We start from the raw sequence: 12,112 nt of genomic DNA on the forward strand, positions 1-12,112 counted from the left end.
TAACACCCTCCACAAGTTAAATAATTTACGTTACGCGGCTATAACAGCCTCCACAAGTTAAATAATTTACGTAAGGCCACTATAACACCCTCCACAAGCTAAAATAATTTACGTTACACCACTATAACACACTCCACAAGTTAAATAATTTACGTTACGCGGCTATAACACCCTCCAAAAGTTAAATAATTTACGTTACGCCACTATAACACCCTCCACAAGTTAAATAGTTTACGTTAGGCCGCTCTACCACCCTCCACAAGTTAAATGATTTACGTTAGGCCGCTATACCACCCTCCACAAGTTAAATAATTTACGTTACGCGGCTATAACAGCCTCCACAAGTTAAATAATTTACGTTACGCCGCTATAACACCCTCCACAAGTTAAATAATTTACGTTACGCCGCTATAACACCCTACACAAGCTAAATAATTTACGTTACGCCGCTATAACACCCTCCACAAGTTAAATAATTTACGTTACGCCGCTATAACACCCTACACAAGTTAAACAATTTACGTTACGTCGCTATACCACCCTCCACAAGTTAAATAATTTACGTTACACCACTATAACACCCTCCACAAGTTAAATAATTTACGTTACGCCACTATACCACCATCCACAAGTTAAATAATTTACGTTACACCACTATATCACCCTCCACAAGTTAAATAATTTACGTTACGCCACTATACCACCCTCCACAAGTTAAATAATTTACGTTACACCACTATAACACCCTCCACAAGTTAAATATTTTACGTTACGCCTCTATAACACCCTCCACAAGTTAAATAATTTACGTTACGCCACTATACCACCCTCCACAAGCTAAATGATTTACGTTACGCCACTATACCACCCTCCAGAAGTTTAATAATTTACGTTACGTCGCTATAACACCCTCCACAAGCTAAATAATTTACGTTACACCACTATAACATCCTCCACAAGTTAAATAATTCACGTTACGCCACAATACCACCCTCCACAAGTTAAATAATTTACGTAAGGCCACTATAACACCCTCCACAAGCTAAAATAATTTACGTTACACCACTATAACACACTCCACAAGTTAAATAATTTACGTTACGCGGCTATAACACCCTCCAAAAGTTAAATAATTTACGTTACGCCACTATAACACCCTCCACAAGTTAAATAGTTTACGTTAGGCCGCTCTACCACCCTCCACAAGTTAAATAATTTAAGTAAGGCCACTATAACACCCTCCACAAGCTAAAATAATTTACGTTACACCACTATAACACACTCCACAAGTTAAGTTATTTACGTTACGCCACCAGAACACCCTCCACAAGTTAGATAATTTAAGTAAGGCCACTATAACACCCTCCACAAGCTAAAATAATTTACGTTACACCACTATAACACACTCCACAAGTTAAGTTATTTACGTTACGCCACCAGAACACCCTCCACAAGTTAAATAATTTACGTAAGGCCACTACAACACCCTCCACAAGCTAAAATAATTTACGTTACACCACTATAACACCCTCCACAAGTTAAATAATTTACGTTACGCGGCTATAACAGCCTCCACAAGTTAAATAATTTACGTTACGCCGCTATAACACCCTCCACAAGTTAAATAATTTACGTTACGCGCTATAACACCCTACACAAGCTAAATAATTTACGTTACGCCGCTATAACACCCTCCACAAGTTAAATAATTTACGTTACGCCGCTATAACACCCTACACAAGTTAAACAATTTACGTTACACCACTATAACACCCTCCACAAGTTAAATAATTTACGTTACGCCACTATACCACCATCCACAAGTTAAATAATTTACGTTACACCACTATAACACCCTCCACAAGTTAATAATTTACGTTACGCCACTATACCACCCTCCACAAGTTAAATAATTTACGTTACACCACTATAACACCCTCCACAAGTTAAATATTTTACGTTACGCCTCTATAACACCCTCCACAAGTTAAATAATTTACGTTACGCCACTATACCACCCTCCACAAGCTAAATGATTTACGTTACGCCACTATACCACCCTCCAGAAGTTAAATAATTTACGTTACGTCGCTATAACACCCTCCACAAGCTAAATGATTTACGTTACACCACTATAACATCCTCCACAAGTTAAATAATTTACGTTACACCACTATAACACCCTCCACAAGTTAAACAATTTACGTTACGCCACAATACCACCCTCCACAAGTTAAATAATTTACGTTACACCACTATAACATCCTCCACAAGTTAAATAATTTACGTTACGCCACTATAACACCCTCCACAAGTTAAATAATTTACGTTACGCCGCTATAACACCCTCCACAAGCTAAATAATTCACGTTACGCCACTATAAAACCATCCACAAGTTAAATAATTTACGTTACGCCATTATACCACCCTCCACAAGTTAAATAATTTACGTTACACCACTATAACACCCTCCACAAGTTAAATAATTTACGTTACGTCGTTATAACACCCTCCACAAGCTAAATAATTTACGTAAGTCCGCTATAACACCCTCCACAAGTTAAATAATTTACGTTACGTCGCTATAACACCCTCCACAAGTTAAATAATTTACGTTACGCGGCTATAACACCCTCCAAAAGTTAAATAATTTACGTTAGGCCGCTATACCACCCTCCACAAGTTAAATTATTTACGTTACGCCACCATAACACCCTCCACAAGTTAAATAATTTACGTTACGCGGCTATAACAGCCTCCACAAGTTAAATAATTTACGTAAGGCCACTATAACACCCTCCACAAGCTAAAATAATTTACGTTACACCACTATAACACACTCCACAAGTTAAATAATTTACGTTACGCGGCTATAACACCCTCCAAAAGTTAAATAATTTACGTTACGCCACTATACCACCCTCCACAAGTTAAATAATTTACGTTACGTCGCTATAACACCCTCCACAAGTTAAATAGTTTACGTTAGGCCGCTCTACCACCCTCCACAAGTTAAATAATTTACGTTACGCCACTATAACACCCTCCACAAGTTAAATAATTTACGTTACGCGGCTATACCACCCTCCACAAGTTAAATAATTTACGTTACGCGGCTATAACAGCCTCCACAAGTTAAATAATTTACGTTACGCCGCTATAACACCCTCCACAAGTTAAATAATTTACGTTACGCCGCTATAACACCCTACACAAGCTAAATAATTTACGTTACGCCGCTATAACAGCCTCCACAAGTTAAATAATTTACGTTACGCCGCTATAACACCCTACACAAGTTAAACAATTTACGTTACGTCGCTATACCACCCTCCACAAGTTAAATAATTTACGTTACACCACTATAACACCCTCCACAAGTTAAATAATTTACGTTACGCCACTATACCACCATCCACAAGTTAAATAATTTACGTTACACCACTATAACACCCTCCACAAGTTAAATAATTTACGTTACGCCACTATACCACCCTCCACAAGTTAAATAATTTACGTTACACCACTATAACACCCTCCACAAGTTAAATATTTACGTTACGCCTCTATAACACCCTCCACAAGTTAAATAATTTACGTTACGCCACTATACCACCCTCCACAAGCTAAATGATTTACGTTACGCCACTATACCACCCTCCACAAGTTAAATAATTTACGTTACGTCGCTATAACACCCTCCACAAGCTAAATAATTTACGTTACACCACTATAACACCCTCCACAAGTTAAATAATTTACGTTACGCGGCTATAACAGCCTCCACAAGTTAAATAATTTACGTTACGCCGCTATAACACCCTCCACAAGTTAAATAATTTACGTTACGCCGCTATAACACCCTACACAAGCTAAATAATTTACGTTACGCCGCTATAACACCCTCCACAAGTTAAATAATTTACGTTACGCCGCTATAACACCCTACACAAGTTAAACAATTTACGTTACGTCGCTATACCACCCTCCACAAGTTAAACAATTTACGTTACGTCGCTATACCACCCTCCACAAGTTAAATAATTTACGTTACGCCGCTATAACACCCTACACAAGTTAAATAATTTACGTTACGCCGCTATAACACCCTACACAAGTTAAACAATTTACGTTACGTCGCTATACCACCCTCCACAAGTTAAACAATTTACGTTACGTCGCTATAACACCCTCCACAAGTTAAATAATTTACGTTACGCGCTATAACACCCTACACAAGCTAAATAATTTACGTTACGCCGCTATAACACCCTCCACAAGTTAAATAATTTACGTTACGCCGCTATAACACCCTACACAAGTTAAACAATTTACGTTACGTCGCTATACCACCCTCCACAAGTTAAATAATTTACGTTACACCACTATAACACCCTCCACAAGTTAAATAATTTACGTTACGCCACTATACCACCATCCACAAGTTAAATAATTTACGTTACACCACTATAACACCCTCCACAAGTTAAATAATTTACGTTACGCCACTATACCACCCTCCACAAGTTAAATAATTTACGTTACACCACTATAACACCCTCCACAAGTTAAATATTTTACGTTACGCCTCTATAACACCCTCCACAAGTTAAATAATTGACGTTACGCCACTATACCACCCTCCACAAGCTAAATGATTTACGTTACGCCACTATACCACCCTCCAGAAGTTTAATAATTTACGTTACGTCGCTATAACACCCTCCACAAGCTAAATAATTTACGTTACACCACTATAACATCCTCCACAAGTTAAATAATTCACGTTACGCCACAATACCACCCTCCACAAGTTAAATAATTTACGTTACGCCACTATACCACCCTCCACAAGTTCAACAATTTACGTTACGCCACAATACCACCCTCCACAAGTTAAATAATTTACGTTACACCACTATACCACCCTCCACAAGCTAAATGATTTACGTTACGCCACTATACCACCCTCCAGAAGTTAAATAATTTACGTTACGTCGCTATAACACCCTCCACAAGCTAAATAATTTACGTTACACCACTATAACATCCTCCACAAGTTAAATAATTCACGTTACGCCACAATACCACCCTCCACAAGTTAAATAATTTACGTAAGGCCACTATAACACCCTCCACAAGCTAAAATAATTTACGTTACACCACTATAACACACTCCACAAGTTAAATAATTTACGTTACGCGGCTATAACACCCTCCAAAAGTTAAATAATTTACGTTACACCACTATAACACCCTCCACAAGTTAAATAGTTTACGTTAGGCCGCTCTACCACCCTCCACAAGTTAAATGATTTACGTTAGGCCGCTATAACACCCTCCACAAGTTAAATAATTTACGTTACGCGGCTATACCACCCTCCACAAGTTAAATAATTTACGTTACACCACTATACCACCCTCCACAAGTTAAGTTATTTACGTTACGCCACCAGAACACCCTCCACAAGTTAGATAATTTAAGTAAGGCCACTATAACACCCTCCACAAGCTAAAATAATTTACGTTACACCACTATAACACACTCCACAAGTTAAGTTATTTACGTTACGCCACCAGAACACCCTCCACAAGTTAAATAATTTACGTAAGGCCACTACAACACCCTCCACAAGCTAAAATAATTTACGTTACACCACTATAACACCCTCCACAAGTTAAATAATTTACGTTACGCGGCTATAACAGCCTCCACAAGTTAAATAATTTACGTTACGCCGCTATAACACCCTCCACAAGTTAAATAATTTACGTTACGCGCTATAACACCCTACACAAGCTAAATAATTTACGTTACGCCGCTATAACACCCTCCACAAGTTAAATAATTTACGTTACGCCGCTATAACACCCTACACAAGTTAAACAATTTACGTTACGTCGCTATACCACCCTCCACAAGTTAAATAATTTACGTTACACCACTATAACACCCTCCACAAGTTAAATAATTTACGTTACGCCACTATACCACCATCCACAAGTTAAATAATTTACGTTACACCACTATAACACCCTCCACAAGTTAAATAATTTACGTTACGCCACTATACCACCCTCCACAAGTTAAATAATTTACGTTACACCACTATAACACCCTCCACAAGTTAAATATTTTACGTTACGCCTCTATAACACCCTCCACAAGTTAAATAATTTACGTTACGCCACTATGCCACCCTCCACAAGCTAAATGATTTACGTTACGCCACTATACCACCCTCCAGAAGTTAAATAATTTACGTTACGTCGCTATAACACCCTCCACAAGCTAAATGATTTACGTTACACCACTATAACATCCTCCACAAGTTAAATAATTTACGTTACACCACTATAACACCCTCCACAAGTTAAACAATTTACGTTACGCCACAATACCACCCTCCACAAGTTAAATAATTTACGTTACACCACTATAACATCCTCCACAAGTTAAATAATTTACGTTACGCCACTATAACACCCTCCACAAGTTAAATAATTTACGTTACGCCGCTATAACACCCTCCACAAGCTAAATAATTCACGTTACGCCACTATAAAACCATCCACAAGTTAAATAATTTACGTTACGCCATTATACCACCCTCCACAAGTTAAATAATTTACGTTACACCACTATAACACCCTCCACAAGTTAAATAATTTACGTTACGTCGTCATAACACCCTCCACAAGCTAAATAATTTACGTAAGTCCGCTATAACACCCTCCAAAAGTTAAATAATTTACGTTAGGCCGCTATACCACCCTCCACAAGTTAAATTATTTACGTTACGCCACCATAACACCCTCCACAAGTTAAATAATTTACGTTACGCGGCTATAACAGCCTCCACAAGTTAAATAATTTACGTAAGGCCACTATAACACCCTCCACAAGCTAAAATAATTTACGTTACACCACTATAACACACTCCACAAGTTAAATAATTTACGTTACGCCACTATACCACCCTCCACAAGTTAAATAATTTACGTTACGTCGCTATAACACCCTCCACAAGTTAAATAGCTTACGTTAGGCCGCTCTACCACCCTCCACAAGTTAAATTATTTACGTTACGCCACCATAACACCCTCCACAAGTTAAATAATTTACGTTACGCGGCTATAACAGCCTCCACAAGTTAAATAATTTACGTAAGGCCACTATAACACCCTCCACAAGCTAAAATAATTTACGTTACACCACTATAACACACTCCACAAGTTAAATAATTTACGTTACGCGGCTATAACACCCTCCAAAAGTTAAATAATTTACGTTACGCCACTATACCACCCTCCACAAGTTAAATAATTTACGTTACGTCGCTATAACACCCTCCACAAGTTAAATAATTTACGTTACGCCACTATAACACCCTCCACAAGTTAAATAATTTACGTTACGCTGCTATACCACCCTCCACAAGTTAAATAATTTACGTTACGCGGCTATAACAGCCTCCACAAGTTAAATAATTTACGTTACGCCGCTATAACACCCTCCACAAGTTAAATAATTTACGTTACGCCGCTATAACACCCTACACAAGCTAAATAATTTACGTTACGCCGCTATAACACCCTCCACAAGTTAAATAATTTACGTTACGCCGCTATAACACCCTACACAAGTTAAACAATTTACGTTACGTCGCTATACCACCCTCCACAAGTTAAATAATTTACGTTACACCACTATAACACCCTCCACAAGTTAAATAATTTACGTTACGCCACTATACCACCATCCACAAGTTAAATAATTTACGTTACACCACTATAACACCCTCCACAAGTTAAATAATTTACGTTACGCCACTATACCACCCTCCACAAGTTAAATAATTTACGTTACACCACTATAACATCCTCCACAAGTTAAATAATTTACGTTACGCCACTATAACACCCTCCACAAGTTAAATAATTTACGTTACGCCGCTATAACACCCTCCACAAGCTAAATAATTCACGTTACGCCACTATAAAACCATCCACAAGTTAAATAATTTACGTTACGCCATTATACCACCCTCCACAAGTTAAATAATTTACGTTACACCACTATAACACCCTCCACAAGTTAAATAATTTACGTTACGTCGTTATAACACCCTCCACAAGCTAAATAATTTACGTAAGTCCGCTATAACACCCTCCACAAGTTAAATAATTTACGTTACGCGGCTATAACACCCTCCAAAAGTTAAATAATTTACGTTACGCCACTATACCACCCTCCACAAGTTAAATAATTTACGTTACGTCGCTATAACACCCTCCACAAGTTAAATAGTTTACGTTAGGCCGCTCTACCACCCTCCACAAGTTAAATTATTTACGTTACGCCACCATAACACCCTCCACAAGTTAAATAATTTACGTTACGCGGCTATAACAGCCTCCACAAGTTAAATAATTTACGTAAGGCCACTATAACACCCTCCACAAGCTAAAATAATTTACGTTACACCACTATAACACACTCCACAAGTTAAATAATTTACGTTACGCGGCTATAACACCCTCCAAAAGTTAAATAATTTACGTTACGCCACTATACCACCCTCCACAAGTTAAATAATTTACGTTACGTCGCTATAACACCCTCCACAAGTTAAATAGTTTACGTTAGGCCGCTCTACCACCCTCCACAAGTTAAATTATTTACGTTACGCCACCATAACACCCTCCACAAGTTAAATAATTTACGTTACGCGGCTATAACAGCCTCCACAAGTTAAATAATTTACGTAAGGCCACTATAACACCCTCCACAAGCTAAAATAATTTACGTTACACCACTATAACACACTCCACAAGTTAAATAATTTACGTTACGCGGCTATAACACCCTCCAAAAGTTAAATAATTTACGTTACGCCACTATAACACCCTCCACAAGTTAAATAATTTACGTTACGTCGCTATAACACCCTCCACAAGTTAAATAATTTACGTTACGCCACTATAACACCCTCCACAAGTTAAATAATTTACGTTACGCTGCTATACCACCCTCCACAAGTTAAATAATTTACGTTACGCGGCTATAACAGCCTCCACAAGTTAAATAATTTACGTTACGCCGCTATAACACCCTCCACAAGTTAAATAATTTACGTTACGCCGCTATAACACCCTACACAAGCTAAATAATTTACGTTACGCCGCTATAACACCCTCCACAAGTTAAATAATTTACGTTACGCCGCTATAACACCCTACACAAGTTAAACAATTTACGTTACGTCGCTATACCACCCTCCACAAGTTAAATAATTTACGTTACACCACTATAACACCCTCCACAAGTTAAATAATTTACGTTACGCCACTATACCACCATCCACAAGTTAAATAATTTACGTTACACCACTATAACACCCTCCACAAGTTAAATAATTTACGTTACGCCACTATACCACCCTCCACAAGTTAAATAATTTACGTTACACCACTATAACACCCTCCACAAGTTAAATATTTTACGTTACGCCTCTATAACACCCTCCACAAGTTAAATAATTTACGTTACGCCACTATACCACCCTCCACAAGCTAAATGATTTACGTTACGCCACTATACCACCCTCCACAAGTTAAATAATTTACGTTACGTCGCTATAACACCCTCCACAAGCTAAATAATTTACGTTACACCACTATAACATCCTCCACAAGTTAAATAATTCACGTTACGCCACAATACCACCCTCCACAAGTTAAATAATTTACGTAAGGCCACTATAACACCCTCCACAAGCTAAAATAATTTACGTTACACCACTATAACACACTCCACAAGTTAAATAATTTACGTTACGCGGCTATAACACCCTCCAAAAGTTAAATAATTTACGTTACGCCACTATAACACCCTCCACAAGTTAAATAGTTTACGTTAGGCCGCTCTACCACCCTCCACAAGTTAGATAATTTAAGTAAGGCCACTATAACACCCTCCACAAGCTAAAATAATTTACGTTACACCACTATAACACACTCCACAAGTTAAGTTATTTACGTTACGCCACCAGAACACCCTCCACAAGTTAAATAATTTCCGTAAGGCCACTACAACACCCTCCACAAGCTAAAATAATTCACGTTACGCCACTATAACACCCTCCACAAGTTAAATAATTTACGTTACGCCACTATAACACCCTCCACAAGTTAAATAATTTACGTTACGTCGCTATAACACCCTCCACAAGTTAAATAATTTACGTTACGCCACTATAACACCCTCCACAAGTTAAATAATTTACGTTACGCCACTATAACACCCTCCACAAGTTAAATAATTTACGTTACGTCGCTATAACACCCTCCACAAGTTAAATAATTCACGTTACACCACTATAACACCCTCCACAAGTTAAATAATTTACGTTACGCCACTATACCACCCTCCACAAGTTAAATAATTTACGTTACGCCACTATAACACCCTCCACAAGTTAAATAATTTCGTTACATGACTATAACACCCTCCACAAGTTAGATAATTTACGTTACGCCACTATAACACCCTCCACAAGTTAAATAATTCACGTTGCGCGGCTATAACACCCTCCACAAGCTAAATAATTCACGTTACGCCACCATAACACCCTCCACAAGTTAAATAATTTACGTTACGCCACTATACCACCCTCCACAAGTTAAATAATTTACGTTACGCCACTATAACACCCTCCACAAGTTAAATAATTTACGTTACACGACTATAACACCCTCCACAAGTTAAATAATTTACGTTACGCCACTATAACACCCTCCACAAGTTAAATAATTTACGTTACACGACTATAACACCCTCCACAAGTTAAATAATTTACGTTACGCCACTATACCACCCTCCACAAGCTAAATAATTTACGTTACGCCACTATACCACCCTCCACAAGTTAAATAATTTACGTTACGCCACTATACCACCCTACACATGTTAAATAATTTACGTTACGCCACTATACCACCCTCCACAAGCTAAATAATTTACGTTACGCCACTATAACACCATCCACAAGTTAAATAATTTACGTTACGCCACTATACCACCCTACACAAGTTAAATAATTTACGTTACGCCGCTATAACACCCTCCACAAGCTAAATAATTTACGTTACGCCGCTATAACGCCCTCCACAAGTTAAATAATTTACGTTACGCCGCTATAACACCCTCCACAAGTTAAATAATTTACGTTACACCACTATACCACCCTCCACAAGTTAAATAATTTACGTTACACCACTATACCACCCTCCACAAGCTAAATAATTTACGTTACACCACCATAACACCCTCCACAAGTTAAATAATTTACGTTACACCACTATACCACCCTCCACAAGCTAAATAATTTACGTTACACCACCATAACACCCTCCACAAGTTAAATAATTTACGTTACGCGGCTATAACACCCTCCACAAGTTAAATAATTTACGTTACACCACTATACCACCCTCCACAAGTTAAATAATTTACGTTACGTCGCTATACCACCCTCCACAAGTTAAATAATTTACGTTACGTCGCTATAACACCCTCCACAAGTTAAATAATTTACGTTACGCCGCTATAACACCCTCAACAAGCTAAATAATTTACGTTACGTCGCTATAACACCCTCCACAAGTTAAATAATTTACGTTACACCACTATAACACCCTCCGCAAGTTAAATAATTTACGTTACACCACTATAACACACTCCACAAGTTAAATAATTTACGTTACACCACTATAACACCCTCCGCAAGTTAAATAATTTACGTTACGTCGCTATAACACCCTCCGCAAGTTAAATAATTTACGTTACACCACTATAACACCCTCCACAAGTTAAATAATTTACGTTACGCCACTATAACACCCTCCACAAGTTAAATAATTTACGTTACGCCACTATAACACCCTCCACAAGTTAAATAATTTACGTTACGCGGCTATAACACCCTCCACAAGTTAAATAATTTACGTTACACCACTATAACACACTCAACAAGCTAAATAATTTACGTTACGCGGCTATAACAGCCTCCACAAGTTAAATAATTTACGTTACGCGGCTATAACAGC

This window comes from Pecten maximus, chromosome 9 (genome assembly GCF_902652985.1).
Source record: "Pecten maximus chromosome 9, xPecMax1.1, whole genome shotgun sequence".
In the NCBI taxonomy this organism is placed as follows: domain Eukaryota; kingdom Metazoa; phylum Mollusca; class Bivalvia; order Pectinida; family Pectinidae; genus Pecten; species Pecten maximus.